The sequence below is a fragment of the Mytilus californianus genome, unplaced genomic scaffold (genome assembly GCF_021869535.1).
Source record: "Mytilus californianus isolate M0D057914Y unplaced genomic scaffold, xbMytCali1.0.p SCAF_6, whole genome shotgun sequence".
Lineage (NCBI taxonomy): Eukaryota > Metazoa > Mollusca > Bivalvia > Mytilida > Mytilidae > Mytilus > Mytilus californianus.
Window position 1 is genome coordinate 111,740,342 of NW_026262712.1, and position 16,084 is coordinate 111,756,425.

A 16,084-nucleotide genomic window follows, 5' to 3' on the forward strand; every position below is an offset into this window, starting at 1 on the left:
TCTCACGTTTGTTGGGTACTTGTTTATTGAGTTATTGCGCTTTAAAATTCATTCAAATGACATGGAAAATAGTACTAGTATATTGCATATTGGCAGTATATTGCATATATAAAGATGTTTAGGTGAATATTCAGGTGTGCGTGTCAACAGAATATACAGACCATGGTTGTCATCTATTGACAGGTGTGAAATATAATGGCTTCTGTTTCCTATGTTTATTCTTGTGTTTTTACAATTCATTGATTTATCATAAATACCACTCGCGAATATTCCTGTTCATTACAATTACTAACTTTCAAGATGATGACATCAAGACCTCAGAGAAACAAAGGTAGACATATTTTATAATATTTAATATGAGTTAGTGTATTGTTTTTGAAGTATCATTATTATACAGATACCCGATTTATATAAATAGCTGATATATAATTCTTTTGCTCCAAAAATTTGAAAAAAAATAATAAATAAATTGTAAAAATATTAGGCCCCCTACAGTCTAGCTTTGCCTTCGGTATTCTGTTATTTTGCTTTTTCATGAAATTTGGGATAACCTCAGTATATAAGTTAAGCCTATAAATCTATAACGCACTCCCCATTTCCATTCTCAATTTTAACTTAATTTATTTTTATGTAGGTGTGAAGTGAAATATGGTGCATTTTAGAGATCCATTTTCAATTCTTTGCATTTTAAAAAGAATACTTTATATTTGTACAAAATTTATTTAAAGTTTAGTTCATTGACTGGTCCCTTGTCCGTTTAAATCTTCTAAGGGTTAGCAGCAAGGGACAGGGTCAAGGTCATTAATTTCTATTGAAAACCGAAAGCATGAATCATGTTTACAAAGATTTCGTCAATTTTGCATGAGACCAAAGACTGAGTAAGATAACCGACATAGCAGGAATATGTACGTTCGTGCATGTATCATATAGTTTAGTCGTAAAAACTCTTGACTGTTCTAGTTGTAGAATCTGAAAGTAAAACATGTTAATAACAAATGAACAAATCATTAATTAAGCTCCGTTACCATGAGTTAACACTTCACATTACTGACAAATATATTCACTTTAAACACGAATCGATTTTTGGTAGGGATGTTATTCTCGGATTTCAACCCCCCCCCCCCCCCCCCCCCCTTCCAAAAACCCACCTCCTCCAAAACCCCACCATGGCAAACTCGACTGATTCATAATATTTCTCATTTATAAGGAAGAATCCCCCTTCCCTTTTGCAGGTTATAACTTTAAAGCCTAAAGGCAATTATTCTTTAAGCCCTAGCATTTACTAGATGTAAACGTTGAATGATATTGAAATCAGAATTTCATGGATTTTCTTATTTTATGTCATGGATGGATATACGATGTCGTACTTTTTCTGTGATTTACACAATTTAATATGTATGTTGTCGATATAGATATTTTATGGTTATTGATTTAATTATATAAATTAACTAGTGTATCGTTAGCAAGTAAATGTTTAACATTTCATTCATGTCCATACAGGCACTAATATTTTCTTCCCATTGGCCATATTTTATAACTATTGTTATAACATGTATAACATCTAGTGCCTGTGATCAAGGGAAAGGATTTTCTTAAATTCTAATTTCTCTAGCGATTTGTATTCAAAGATCTGCTCCTGTGCTGACAGTTAAAGTATGATTCTTATTAGATTAATGTTCTTTAAGTTTGGAAAGTATTATTTGTATGAAATTTAAAGTTTTATGATTATCTTCATATATATTTACAAATTTCACAAAGCAGAAAGTCAAAGGAAAAAAAGTCACAATTCAGTTTTGAGATTATTTTTCTTTGAATACGAAAACACTTACAAATGACTTATTTAAAAAAAGATATCAAAAGAAAACAACTTTTTTTTATTTTTGTTGAACTATATTTAAATAAATAAAATGGCTAAATTATGATTCATGACCTCAAAATGTAATTTTTCTAAATTTTGGAAGTTATTATTCGTATGAAATTTTAAGTTTTAAAATTATCTTCATAAATATTTATAAATAATTAATTCCGCAAAGAATTTAAACCATTCTTACTTTTGCTAATACAATTAAGGTGAATATAGGACAAAAAGTCATAGGAAAAAAGTCACAATTCAGTTTAGGTTATTCTTTCTTTGAATAAGAAAACACTTATTTAAAAAAAATATTTTTGGTTTTTTGTTTAACTATTATCATGATTATGTATATAAATCAGCTTTGTAATTAAAATGTAATCAATAAATTTCAATCATGATCAAATAATTGTGAAGAAAACTAAATGTCAGAGGATTCATGGTGCCAATAAATTTATCCTTTGCATGATTAAAATTTAATAAATTTTCATTTTAATAACATGATTTAGAAACAGATTTCTTGAAAATATCAGTCAGAACAATTTGACCGATTAAAATTAAAAATATCTGACATATGTTAATACTATATCACAGTCTTCACGCTTAACCACAACCCTACGGTATTAGCTTGTATAAAAGAACTGCATGAACTGATGAAAATGTGTTTTGACCTGAATTTTTTTCAAACAGCACCTGTACAAATGTCCTGTTTGCAAGAAATATTTCATGAACCAAAACAAAAGAGTTCAAATATTTTAAGAAGCCTGATTTTAATTTTTTTTTTATGATTAATTTTAAGATTTTTTCCTCATTTAAAAATTGGTCGACAGAGCTCTGGTTGATTATATTGATTTATTTTTACTCAAAGTGGCCATTATGTTTAAGATCCAGATGAGCAATACAGGTTACTATAAAGTATGAGTTTTGCAGTGTTTTTGGCAGTAGAGTGAAATACATTTCCTTACTTCTGCATCCTTTGGTCTCTAGTGAATATTGTCTTATCAGCAAGCATAGCACATGTCCTTGTTTTAACTGTTTACTTGAATGCTATGTTTAACTAGTTGAGGTGTCATCAGTATATATTTCCTCAGATGGAATTTTCTTATACTTTGGCAAAATGAAGATTTTACCATGCTATTTTCAAACATATAAAGAAAAGAATGGGCCACCGTGCTATTTTTCAAGTTTCAAGTCTTGTCAATTTGCCAAAATTTGCATAGATTGTTCATGAAAATAGATGTAAATTAAAGGAAATCCATGAGATAGAAAATTTGAAATAAAATATGAAAAGATAGATTTTATATTCATGATAATGTTCTATAAGAAAAAAGGGTGCCACTGATCTAGTCTTCTTGCTTCAAGTAAAAATTGCACGATCATTCCAGTTTAAAAAATTTACTATAATAATAGTTGAAACACACAAATATTTGGTATTTGTATAAGCATTTGTATTATTCAATAAATCACTTATTTTATTTATACAAATAAATATTCTTATACATAAATTACAAATCTGTCTCAAAATTTGTTGATTTGCGATTGGGAACACATTCTTGTTTCATTTGTTTTTAAGAAAAGCGTTGTCTTTTTATGAACACTTAATCTGACGTCAAAGTACAAGTTTCCTGTAATTTTTGAAAATTAATTTTGCAAATTGGACGTTTGAAACACACATTTAAATTATAATAGTATCTACTAGTACTAGTATTTTATTATCTGTAGTATAATACAAGAGATCACATTTATGCATCAGTATTTGTCAGATCTCATAATGTAGACTAACTAAAACTGATGATCTCAGCTTTAAAATAAGCTTTCATAATCACTGTCCATGAAATGTAATATTGTTTGAAATCTCCTTCGTACCATGTCTACTCTGCTTTAACTTCTGAACTATAAGTTTTATTAGTTTAAGTTCTTCTTCTTGTTGAAGTCCGTACGGTAAACTTCTAAGTCATTTGTTCTCTAGTTGATAGTTGTCTCGTTGGCAATCTTACCACATCTCCTTATTTAGTATTTACGACTACAGAGTGTTGACGGCCGTACTAGTTTATACCATGCAACTTTCGGAATTAGTCTGGCATGTATAATCTATTCCATCTTATTGGTAGGTTCATAATTTTTAAATATTAAAAATCTAAGGAAGTTGAAATGATAGGGTAGAGCCCGGTAGACTTAGGTTATTAGTACTTAAATGTCACAAGTATATGGCCTTTTTATAAAATATGATTTCTGTTATTACTCTTTCACGGGCCTTGAATACAGTAAACATGGTAAACACACAAAGTACGGAAAACAGTCTATATTTAACAATTTTGGTTTAAACTAGCTAAAAGAAAAAAACTTTCCATTGGAAACTGTGAAGTCAAATGAAAGTATTTCTCAAAACAGAGTAAATGTAAAAGATTACAGTTTTAGGAATTTAAATGTTCTTTTGGGAAAAAAAATTACAACATAAGAAATTTGTTTTCAATCTTTCTGGTCATTGTAGCTTTTTCAAATTCAAATATTGATTTCTTAAAACGTTTGCCTTCAACATAATCTAGAGGATTTATTTAGTAGAGGGTGGTAAAGGTGGGTTCTGAACACGGAAACACGTGAATTAAAAATCGCAAAAACTTTGCACAGAAAATAAAAATTGGAAAAAAGAAGCACGAGAAAAAAAAATCGTAAATATTAATGAAAAAAGTACTAGAAGTTAATACTAAACCGTTCTAGGAGAATGCTTAGTCATTGTTAATAGAAATGAAGACCTTGCAGTCTCCTTTTAGCGTTCGTTAGTTGCATCTGATTGAGAAAAAAAAATATTATTCATAGTAATTTCATGGCCTTTATAGCATATACCATACATTCACAATTTCCTGGACGACTTTGCATTAGTTTCGTAACCTTTGAATCAAATGCGCGAGAAATAAAGAGAACCGACACGAAACACGGGAAATAAATAAGGGAAAACACGAAGCACGCACATCAAACCAAACATGCGAAAACGAGAAATAAAACGTCAAAACACGCAAATACGTGAAATAAAAAGGCCGAAAACGTTGCACGAAAAAAACCCTTACCACCCTCTCAGTAAGATACATGACATGAGCACACAAAATCTTTATCATGTTTTTTCCTTATTGGCAATTTCAAAATGCAATGTTTTAAAATTTTTACAATTTTGCAGTAAAAATAAAATTGAACTTCATTTCCAACGATGTGTTACGGGAACCAGTTAGTTTAATTCAAAATTAGTGCTTAGATCAAAACTACTAGAGGTACTTTTGTTGGTAGCTCAATTGTGCAAATCTTGAAAGTTCAAAATTCTTAGCATTAGTCTTATGCATGAATTTTTGTTTGATTTCTACTGAATATTTATGGCTGCTGTATTTTCTTTTTTTTTTCTTAACATATTTTAAAGCGTACATCATATTTGAATCCTTGAAGTACGCAAAGGACATTCTTATCTGCTGCATTTTAAAGAGCTCGACCCAACATCATAGAGCTTTCTGTTACAATCAAGTTGTGTTAATAGCGTATGTGCATAAACAATAGGCAGTTTGGTCTTAAAAGGCATACAAAGTTTATGTTTTGAAAATATACGCCCATCTAAAAGTGTCTGATGTCTTTTTATGCCCCACAGCCGAAGGCCACCAATGGGTCTTAAATGCAGCGAGAAAATCCCGCACCCGGAGGCGTCCTTTACCTGACTCCTAAACAACTATGTATACTAGTTCAGTGATAATGAACGTCATACTATAAACTCCGAATTAAACACAAGAAACTAACATTAAACATTATACAAGACTAACAAAGGCCAGAGGCTCCTGACTTGGGACAGCCGCAAAAATGCGGCGGGGTTACATTTAATATATGTTTTGCAAGAAATATTCGCATGAGAGCACTTAAAATTAACTTAAAATGAAATATTTCAAACCGGCATAATTCTTTTTAAAAGTAATCGACACTGATTTTACAACTTATTCGAGACATTGATGTAATAAAACATTTGATATAAATTTCATTGCATTCTGGCAAGAATTGTATACATGAGAGCGTTTGCGATGCAATTTCCATATTAGTAATATTCCCAAGGCGCATAGCTCTTTTAAAAATAATTGATCAGCTCTGATTTTCTAACTTGTCCGAGACATTGCTAATCAAAACCTATGCTATATTAAAGCTTCATAGATTCTGGAAAGAATCGTACAAGTGAAAGCTTTTACAGTCCAATTTTCCATATAATCAATATTACCAATTTTAATAACCAATGACATAACTCTTTTAAGAATAATTGATCGGCACTGGAACTTGTCCAAGACATGGCTGATATAAACCTATTAAAAAGTCAATTAAAATTTGGCCAGAGTTGAACATGCATACAACGCAATTGTGCATATCATTTATATTTCCTGGGGCATAACTCTTTTGAAAATAATTGATCGGGACTGATTTTCGAACTTGTCTAAGACATAACTGATATTAACCTATGCTACACGTTTCATATATATTTGGAAATAATTGAACATGTGAGAGCGCTAACAAGATTGGACGGACAGACTTTAGGAGACCAAAGACAGGTGAAAGATACAGTAGGGACATTCAAACTCGTAAGGCGAAAATAAACTGACAACGCCATGGCTGAAAGGAAAAAAAACAACATACAGACAAACAACAGTACACAAAAAATAACATAGAAAACTACAGCCTGAGCAACACGAACCCCACAAAAAACTGGGGATATATTTTGCGCTCCTAAAGTTTAAGCAGATCCTGCTCCACATGTGGCACACGTTGTGTTGCTCATGTAACAATTAGTACAAACCCTGTGATAAGTCTAATTTGGTAGATCACATTCGGGAAAAAGGGTGACGTGATTGTAGTTACGAAAATTGATTCATATCCGTTGTCATCTGTGAAAAGAGATTTTCCATAAAGGTCAACCAACTCGTGATGGCGTCTGTATACAAAAAGATAATTCCACCTTCACCATAATGTAGTGACAAACATGAAGAATAATATATTCAATGGTAGTATATGTTTAATATGTTTCAATTATGTATGAATTCCATGTTTTTTACATATGTATTTTTGTGAGGTTGTTGTTAAATATTTTGTATTGTTAACTAAAACCATTAGTCATCAAAAGAAGATAAATATAAGTAAAAAATCCGGTTTTATTGATCGATTGAAGTATTCATCAATCTATGTGAGTTTAAAAGTAAAAGTTCTTGCATTTCTCTATACTGGCATTCGGTCTAACAAAATAATATCGAGCCTCCTTTTTTGTGCAAAGATCAACAACGTTACTGCATTCCCATGTAGTCCTAGGAAAAAGAACGGCAAATATTGCTTCGATACATGTAGTTTATATTAATATTTGTTAGGATATTTGTTGTGAATATGCATGCTTTTGCCTACCAACTGACAGAATCCCACAAAAACTGTAAACAGCAAGAAATGATTGTGTTTAATATTAAAAAATCTCTTGATAAATAGTTGTCCTCTTTTTAATTGCCGAGGTGGCGTGTCTAAGATACAGTCGTGAATTTTGAAGAGGCATAAAGTTTACAGTAAACAATTTTAATGTCAGACGTCTTTGAAATAATAGGAACGTTGTTGAAGAAGTTCGACAGTAAATAACAATTTCTAAAACAATTGATTCCTTTCGGATACTAGTCATTTAGAAATATTAAAAAATCCCGATGTTCACAATGCACCCGAAAAGAAAATGCAATAATCAAAAGAAATTCCATCCGCTAACTCTATTATAAACATATTTTGAACTTCCTTTTTTTGATATCTTTACTTATCGGATATTTTATTCTTTTATGCCAATCTATAACTTTACACAAAGTCTGAGTTGATCGAAAAGTATTGCTGGTGAAATAATGTGCAAATTTTCGTATTTACAATTAAAACATGATTTTAGCCATAAGAGACTTTTCAAATTAAGTCATTAGTGAAAGAACAGCAAATACATTTTGTGGGTGGTAAAACTGTTGTACTTAGTTTTGTGACCTGTTGAAACCGCCGTTTGTTTTATTTTCTAATATGCTCATAAAATGAAAATTGAAATCGGCAGTATGTGTGCCAGTAAATACTTTAAATCGTCAAACCATCATATAAAACATGTTTATTTAAGAATTAGTTAGTCTATCACCGGTGGTGGGTGGTGATGGTGGTGATGGGGGGGGGGGGGTCCTTGCTGATGAATTGTTTTAGAAGTTTCTCGTTTTTAGATATATATTTTTTTCATCGATTTAGTTCAAGAAACGACATACAAATACAATATGATTAAATACAATTAGCATAAATTTTAAGGAGAAACATTATAGTTACAAATATGATGCTAGTACCGACTGAATTGGTTTCAAAATAGTTTCTAGACTTTTTGAGTATTTTTGACAATTACGTTTTTGTTCAGTCATCTGGTTTAAAAAGTCATGTGATCTTTTTCCATCTCTTTGCATCCGTCGTAAAATGTTTCAAAGATCTCGTATATACAAAGTATCTTTTTTTTATTCCGGTCAGTCGACACAAATGGCCGTCATGGCAAAAAATGAAACATACGGGTACAACACATTAATCAAAATCTATCTATTTCACAAAAATTATGACTTCTTTAATGAGTTATTGCTTCTAAATGAGGATGTTTTGGTAATTGTCATGTGTGTGCCTACACATGTATTTTCTTTAAAGCTATCCTGTCTTTTTCTTTTTTCCTCATTCACCTAGTAAGAAATAAAAACCCCATAAGAAACAAGAAACTAATAGTAGAGGACTACATTTTGAAATATAATAAATATAAAACTTGCCATTATTAGCTGCTATAACTATATCCTCTTTGGAATCCACACTGAAATCGAATATATCTGAATACACATTTGATCTTAAGGTTCATGTGGACCCTTTGGCTAAAATGGTTGCATTTTCACCTCAAAATTTACTGAAAAATCCAGTTAAGTTTTAAATTTTCTTAAACGTAGAATATTATTGAATTTTATTTATCCAGGGCATGCTATGCCTTAAAACTTTTCCAGATTCACAGGTTTGTCCGTACTCAGAGAAAATTTTGAGGTGAACACGCAGCCATTATAGCCAAAGGGTCCACATGAACCTGAATCCAAAGTTTGAACCAACACAATCACTGATAACGACATCACTTTCTTCGTTTTTTGCATTAAGAATATACTTTTATCGTCTTTATCCATTTTGAAACACAAAACGCATGTAAAGGTATTTAAGGAAATTATTTAGAGCAGTCCTTACGCACACAAAAATCATGATACTCATACGCTGTGTCTTTATCTTCATGTAGCAATACATGTTGTTTACCTTCAGCTGTACTTTCTTTTTGTTTATTGTTAAAGTTGAGCTACTGTTTAAAGGGGCTAACATGTAGGATAAATTTGAATGTTAAGAAAGTTTATTCACCAGACTATTTTCACACTTGATGAAAATAAACTTTACCAAAAGTTTGTATTTGCTTGCATTTTTTTACCTTTTTGACGTGTTAAACAATGTTTTAAGTAAGTATAAGCCTCTAACAGTCCGTTCTGTAAGATATTGAACTGTCCAATATTTTACAGAATGGACTGTTATCGGCTTATATTCTTTTCATAACTATTTTGAGTAAAAATCAAAGATTTGATCATGAAATCTTAAAAAAACAGGACACTGGAAAATTTGTCAAGTGTTATAGAAAAGGGGCGAATTAATTTTTTTGTCAACATTTTCTTAGATATGTGCTGAATAAGTTGAAATATTTAAAATCTCTCGCAATGAACAATATGTTAGAAATATATCTTAGCCACAAGCTTCCTTTTTTTCAAAGTTTTATCGTCTATGCAAGGGTTCCCTACTTACTTCCGTGTATAAAATTAAAATCAACAAGAATATGTTCTTGCTATAATTGTTAATCCCAGTTACATTCCGTGTTGTCACGAGATTATTTTCTAAACAATCCGCATTTCGAGACAACAGTTGATTCATACTTCAAACGAAATTTATAAAATTGGAAGTATATGAATGTCATGTATATTCTGTCCACACAGTTTAGTTTAAACTTTCAAAACTATAAATCGAGAAGAAATTTAATGGTTTTGATGCTTTTTCTAACATAAAGATAATATGGACAGTTAGTACTTCAGTAAACGCACGAATGTTTAGTATGAAGAAGATAAATATGTGTATTTGGTATATATTTGATGTGAATGAACTAACTTTTCTATTTCTAAAAAACAAATACCATATTTATTAAGGCATTTATTAAAAACTTGTTAATGGTTTATGAAAAAATTTATTCTATTATTAGTAAGTAACATGAGTAATGTTATTCGTAAAGTGCTAGTTTGCAAAAGATCTTCGAGTTTGAATTCTACTTCCAATTAACATTTTCATTAATATTGAAGGCCGTTTAAATTCGAATTCTAAAAAGGACAACATTCTGAAGGTTTTCTATAAAAAGTTAAATCACAAAAATATCGAACTCCGAGGCAAATTCAAATAGGAAAGCCCCTAATCAAATGGCAAAATCAAAAGCTCAACACATCAAACGAATGGATAACAACTGTCATATTCCTGACTTAGTACAGGCATTTTCTTATGTAGAAAATGGTGGATTAAACCTGGTCTTATAGCTAGCTAAACCTCTCACTTGTATGACAGTCGCATAAAATTCCATTATATTGACAATGATGTGTGAACAAACAAACAGACATATTTCTGCATCTAGAAAGCGTTTTACTACTAATCTAGCTTCTAACTACCTCCCTTACTACCATCAAAGAACTTGTTATTAACTTTTGTAATAAAACTTATGAAAATAATGGTAAAAAAATTCTTTAGAGGTTTTAGATAAAAACATGCTTTTGATGGTCCTTTTAATTCTGTTGACACTTATGATTTTTCTACTCTCTACACTACACTACACTTCCACACAACCTTTGAAAAAAGTTTTCATATTTAATTAAATGGTCTTTTGAAAAATCTCATTTCAAATTTATTTGCTGTAACTCGCTTAAAGCCTTTTTCTGTAACGAAATAGGAAAGTATGCCAGATTCACTTACTAGAAATGTGAAGATATGATTGAAGCTTTACATTTTTTTCTCCTGGACAACATATATGTACGTTTCGGCGATACAGAGAATCGACAGGTAGAAGGCATTCCTATGGCCACTAACTGCGCCCCTTTAATAGCAGATTTATTCCTGTATTGCTATGAATCTCGGTTTATGACCAAACTCAGTAAAGACACGTCATTGTTACATTTGGTTGATACATTCAACAATACCTACCGTTATCTTGATGATATTTTTTCGTTAAATAATTCAGAGTTCTCTAAATATACTACAGAAATTTACCCAAAGGAACTTACTCGAACTAAATCTAACATAAACAGCAGTAGTTATCTTTTTCTAGATTTAGACATTTCAATTTCTTAAGGGAAACTCCATACTTAAATTAACGACAAAAGAGATGATTTTTCATTCCCTATTGTTAATTTTCCTTGTTTATATATCCCAACTCATTCGTTATGCCCGTGTGTTTAGTGATGTCATACGATTTTAACGAACGTAATCAATGTATCACTGGTAAATTATTAAGTCAGGGATTTCGTTACCATAAATTACTCAAAAACTTTTACTAAATTCTTTCATCGATACAAAGATTTGATTAGTAAATTTGGCTGTACCTTATTAAAAACGGTATTTCACATCATAAATTTAACGGTTATATTGTACTTAAAGCGCGGAAATCACTATGTGATCCGTGTAAACTCATTGGACCTTTAAACAAACTTATTAGTAAAGGTTATCTTACCAATGTTGTAATTAGATCTTTGAATATAGTTTACTTTGATTTAGAATGAACGGATCATATAAACCCGAAGGCAAATATAAAACAAGCCCAAACGGAAGAATATATATTACATGCTTCCTCTTATGAAAAGAGGTGATTATAATTTTTAACCTTTCGTTTCCCTTAAGTTACCGTTACAGTTTTTTTTTCTTCAAAAAATGAATGTGTGTTTCCTTTTTTTAATTTAGAATTGTCAATGAGTTGTTATATTGTAAATAATCGATTCTTATTGATATGTTTTATCTTTATTGTTGTTATTATATTTAATTCTAATATGACGTGCTTCTTTCGCTTTGTAAACAACACCATGATAAAATACTCGATATATCTATACTTAGCGCAGACTCAGAGATATACATAATAATGGATGTTACAAAATACCTCCTACGTAAATCCACATGTATCGAAACTTATTTGCAAACGCTATGCCGATTTTATTGTTTTAAAAATAACACAATTGAAAAAAGACTACAGAACTTCTATTCTTATTCGGATGCATAACAAAAAATAAATAAATGCGGAATAGCTCGGAGAAATCTACAAAAGCAAAATAAATTAAAATTCCGCGAAAGTCCGTTAATGCTTTTGACTCATTTAAGTCATTTCAAAACATGACGTCATACGAATGAAAACGCTAAAGCTGCAGGTTTTTCCGTTACGTGAACCATGGAAGTTCGTATAATATTGCATTTAAATGAATTTTGAGGTAGGGTTTGTTTTATTTTCTATTCTAATGCATTATTCGCATATTTACTGATTTCAGCAAGTCAACATGGCGGCTCCTTAGTTACGAAATGTCAACTATGGATTTGACGGTAGCTTACGAGAAAAACATGTAAATTACAAATGGCAAATGTTGGGTTTGAGAGTTAAAAGAATTAAACACATTTTTCTAGCAGTTATTTGCGAAATATTTGCTGCAAGCTACATATTTATTAGAAAGTTTAAGCTTTATCTAACAGGGAGTAAAAAAGAATAGCGACACACACGGCATACCCACCCTCGCTTCAGTTTTTTAATGACCGTATTTGTCCTAACGCTCAGGATAAAATTCGAATATCACGGCCCAGGTCATGTGTAAATTTCCAACAAATCTATGGCTTCCATGAATTATTTCTTAATTAAATTGCGTCCGTTTTCTTTTTTTTTCATCTTTTTTTTATATTTCATTTAGTTCTTTTTGTTTCTTTGTACAGAGTTAAAACAACAAGAATGTACACCCTGTCTGTCCTTACTCTTAGTATTTGCCTCTTCTCTACTATCATGATCATGCAAGGTAAGATATACTTTAGATCTGTGTTGTTTCTTTCGGTAAATTATTGTCTATCCTACGTCAAAACAAAATTTGTGATTTTCGTTGTTTTTTTTAGGGAGGGGAGCAATACGAGTTTACGTTCAGCAAGTAATTATATAATCATTATTTAACTGTTTTATATTCCACGATAACATATTCAAAAGTTACAGATGTTTCAACTTAACTTGTTTTTCCTTTACAGGTGCCCAAAGTCTTATTGTCAACCTTGCTGTCGTTGGTTTAGGACTTAAATTCTATACGCTTGTTTAGATGCCGCATTTTTATACACCCGTATGAACAAACTTGAAGATACATGTACATATTCACAAAAACTCTTTATGATTTAAGTTCATCGCCTTAACTTAATTCAATTTGACACATTTTCACTGCTTTGATGGATCGAACAAATGTGCAAAATCTTCTTTAGACACTTGCATACATTTCTTGGATTAATTCGTTATCAATAAATTCATTTCACAATTATTGTGATTTTCTTACACCAGTAATTATCAATTCTGAAACATGAATACCTCAAACCCTTTTGCTCTCTAAAATTTAACAAAACTTTATTATACTCCTCCCTAGCAGTTAGATCGTTTTGTATATATAGCTTGAGAGTTGCCAGTCTGATCGACCGTCTATCACATTTTTATATTCGTCACTACTCCAGAACTGCTAGACAGAATTCCGTAATTATTTCACAGAATATTATATCGTGGTAGCTGTGCGGGACGTACAAATAGGAAACCATGTTCTGTCCAATTTTGGAGAACCACATTCTCTTCACGTTTAAGAACATTGTGACACGGTGTTGACTGCTGTACCCCTATTTTGACATTTTTTCCTTTTATTTCTGTTTGTTTTATTCGCACATCGTTGTCAATATAATGGAATTTGATGCGACTGTCATACAAGTGAGAGGTTTAGCGCTATAAAACCAAGTTCAATCTACAATTTTCTACATAAGGAAATGCCTGTTCCAAGTCAGGAATATGACAGTTGTTTTCCATTCGTTTGATTTGTTTGTGCTTTTGATTTTGCCATTTGATTAGGGACTTTCCGTTTTGAATTTTCCTCGGAGTTTTTGTGATTTAACATTTTGCACCCTCTCTAATGCGTCCACAAGTGGCCTGTTTCAAATAATGTGTGTTAAGAGCACACTCATGACACTTATCCTTCTTTTTCGTTCGTTTAAATGTAAATTGAGGCTTCGCTCTCTCATTATTTAAATTATAGCAATTGTAATTACTAGGAATCAAAATAGATGACGACGGATAAGTCCCAATTGTCCTGACCACAATCACGTTCTCTTTTTCTCAAATATGACCTTATCAAAGAAGACTTATCTGCGGGTATCATGCTTCCATGAGCAACACGACAGATGCCAGATGTGACACTAAAACTGTTTATCCTTTCTGATCAACCAAAATCACCCCGGGTCTTTGAATGGTTCATGTTGCACAATCTTTAGTTTACTGTGTTATGTTGTGATGTCATAAAATCAAGTAATGTTGTCATTTCCTCGTTGTTTTTTGTTTTTATTTATTTTGCTATTGCTTTGGCATTTTGTTTTTGACTTGTGATTTTGAATAATAAAAATAAGAAGATGTGGTATGATCGCCAATTAGACAAATGTCTCTTCACCAGAGACCAATTGTCATAGAAGTTACCAATCATATGTAACTGTATGGCCTTCAACAATAAACTAACCCCATACCACATAGCAAGCAATAAATCGTCACTCAATGACAAATGTGAAACATTTCAAAGGAGAAAACTAGCGGCCTGCTTGATGTACAAAACAATAAACGAAATACAAATATGATATACAGCAACAAACGACAACATCCGGATTTCAGGATCCGGACAGGCACATACAAATTGTGGCGGGGTTAAACAAGTCTGCTTGTGTCAAACCATCCCTTAACCTAGAATAGAATTGTAACAGTACAATTTCAGAATAAACTATAAAAATCAATTGAAAACGACTTAACTCATCCTATCGATACAATGCACAAAAACACCCTAACAAAAACATAAAAGAAACAAAGTACAAATTTTAGAGTATTCCTCAGTTACTAAAGGCAAGTTCAAAGCCTACAACTGATAAAAAAAAATGTCGTGCATCTAAGATTAGAATACACCTGTGATGTATTTTTTTTGTTTGAATAAACTCTCCATAATTTTTCAGGAATAAAGAGATATTTTCTTTTGTTCATCTCCATTCATCAGGACGTTTTGCCCATTGGATATTTCCATGGGCACTTTCGAAAAAAGAGTTCATCCATAGAAAAGATTTTAAAGAAGGTGACGCGATATTGAACAAAAAGGAAAACTTAGTAAAACGGCTGATACATTGTACTATTTTTTATAAGTGGGATCAAAGTTATACAATAAACACTGGATATATCATTATTAACAAGCACCTGTTTTTTGCGAGTCGTATAAAATAAAGTATCGAATACACTAAAATTAAACAAGAATATCCGCCGTTTATTTTCCGATGCAAATTTTGGCTGAATTTCTGTCACAGAAAGTATCAAAGCGGGTATAAACAAATATTATCCATTTCGTGCTATTCCTTTTCTCTGCATCTTCAAATTATTAAATGTGTAAACGCAGTTGAATTCTTCTGTAATATTGAACATTTTAACATCATTCAATCATAAAAGTTAAAAAATATATTTAACATTGCCATAAAAGCGGGAGGTTTAGCTAGCCACAAAACCAGGTTCAACCCACCATTTTTTTCTGACAATGTCCTGTACCAAGTCAGGAATATGGTCATTGTTATATTATAGTTCGTTTCTGTGTGTGTTACATTTTAATGGTGTGTTTCTGTTGTGTCGTAGTTCTCCTCTTATATTTGATGTGTTTCCCTCAGTTTTAGTTTGTAACCCGGATTTTTTTTTTTTTTTTTCTCAATCGATTTATGAATTTCGAACATCGGTATACTACTGTTGCCTTTATTAAGAGAAAAAAATATATATTCACTTAATGATTTTCTTTTAATTTTATCGTTTAAAAATCCATCTCCCTGAAATATAAAATGTTGTTTTTTTAATTTTGTTCATCAAAAATCGTTTACTGC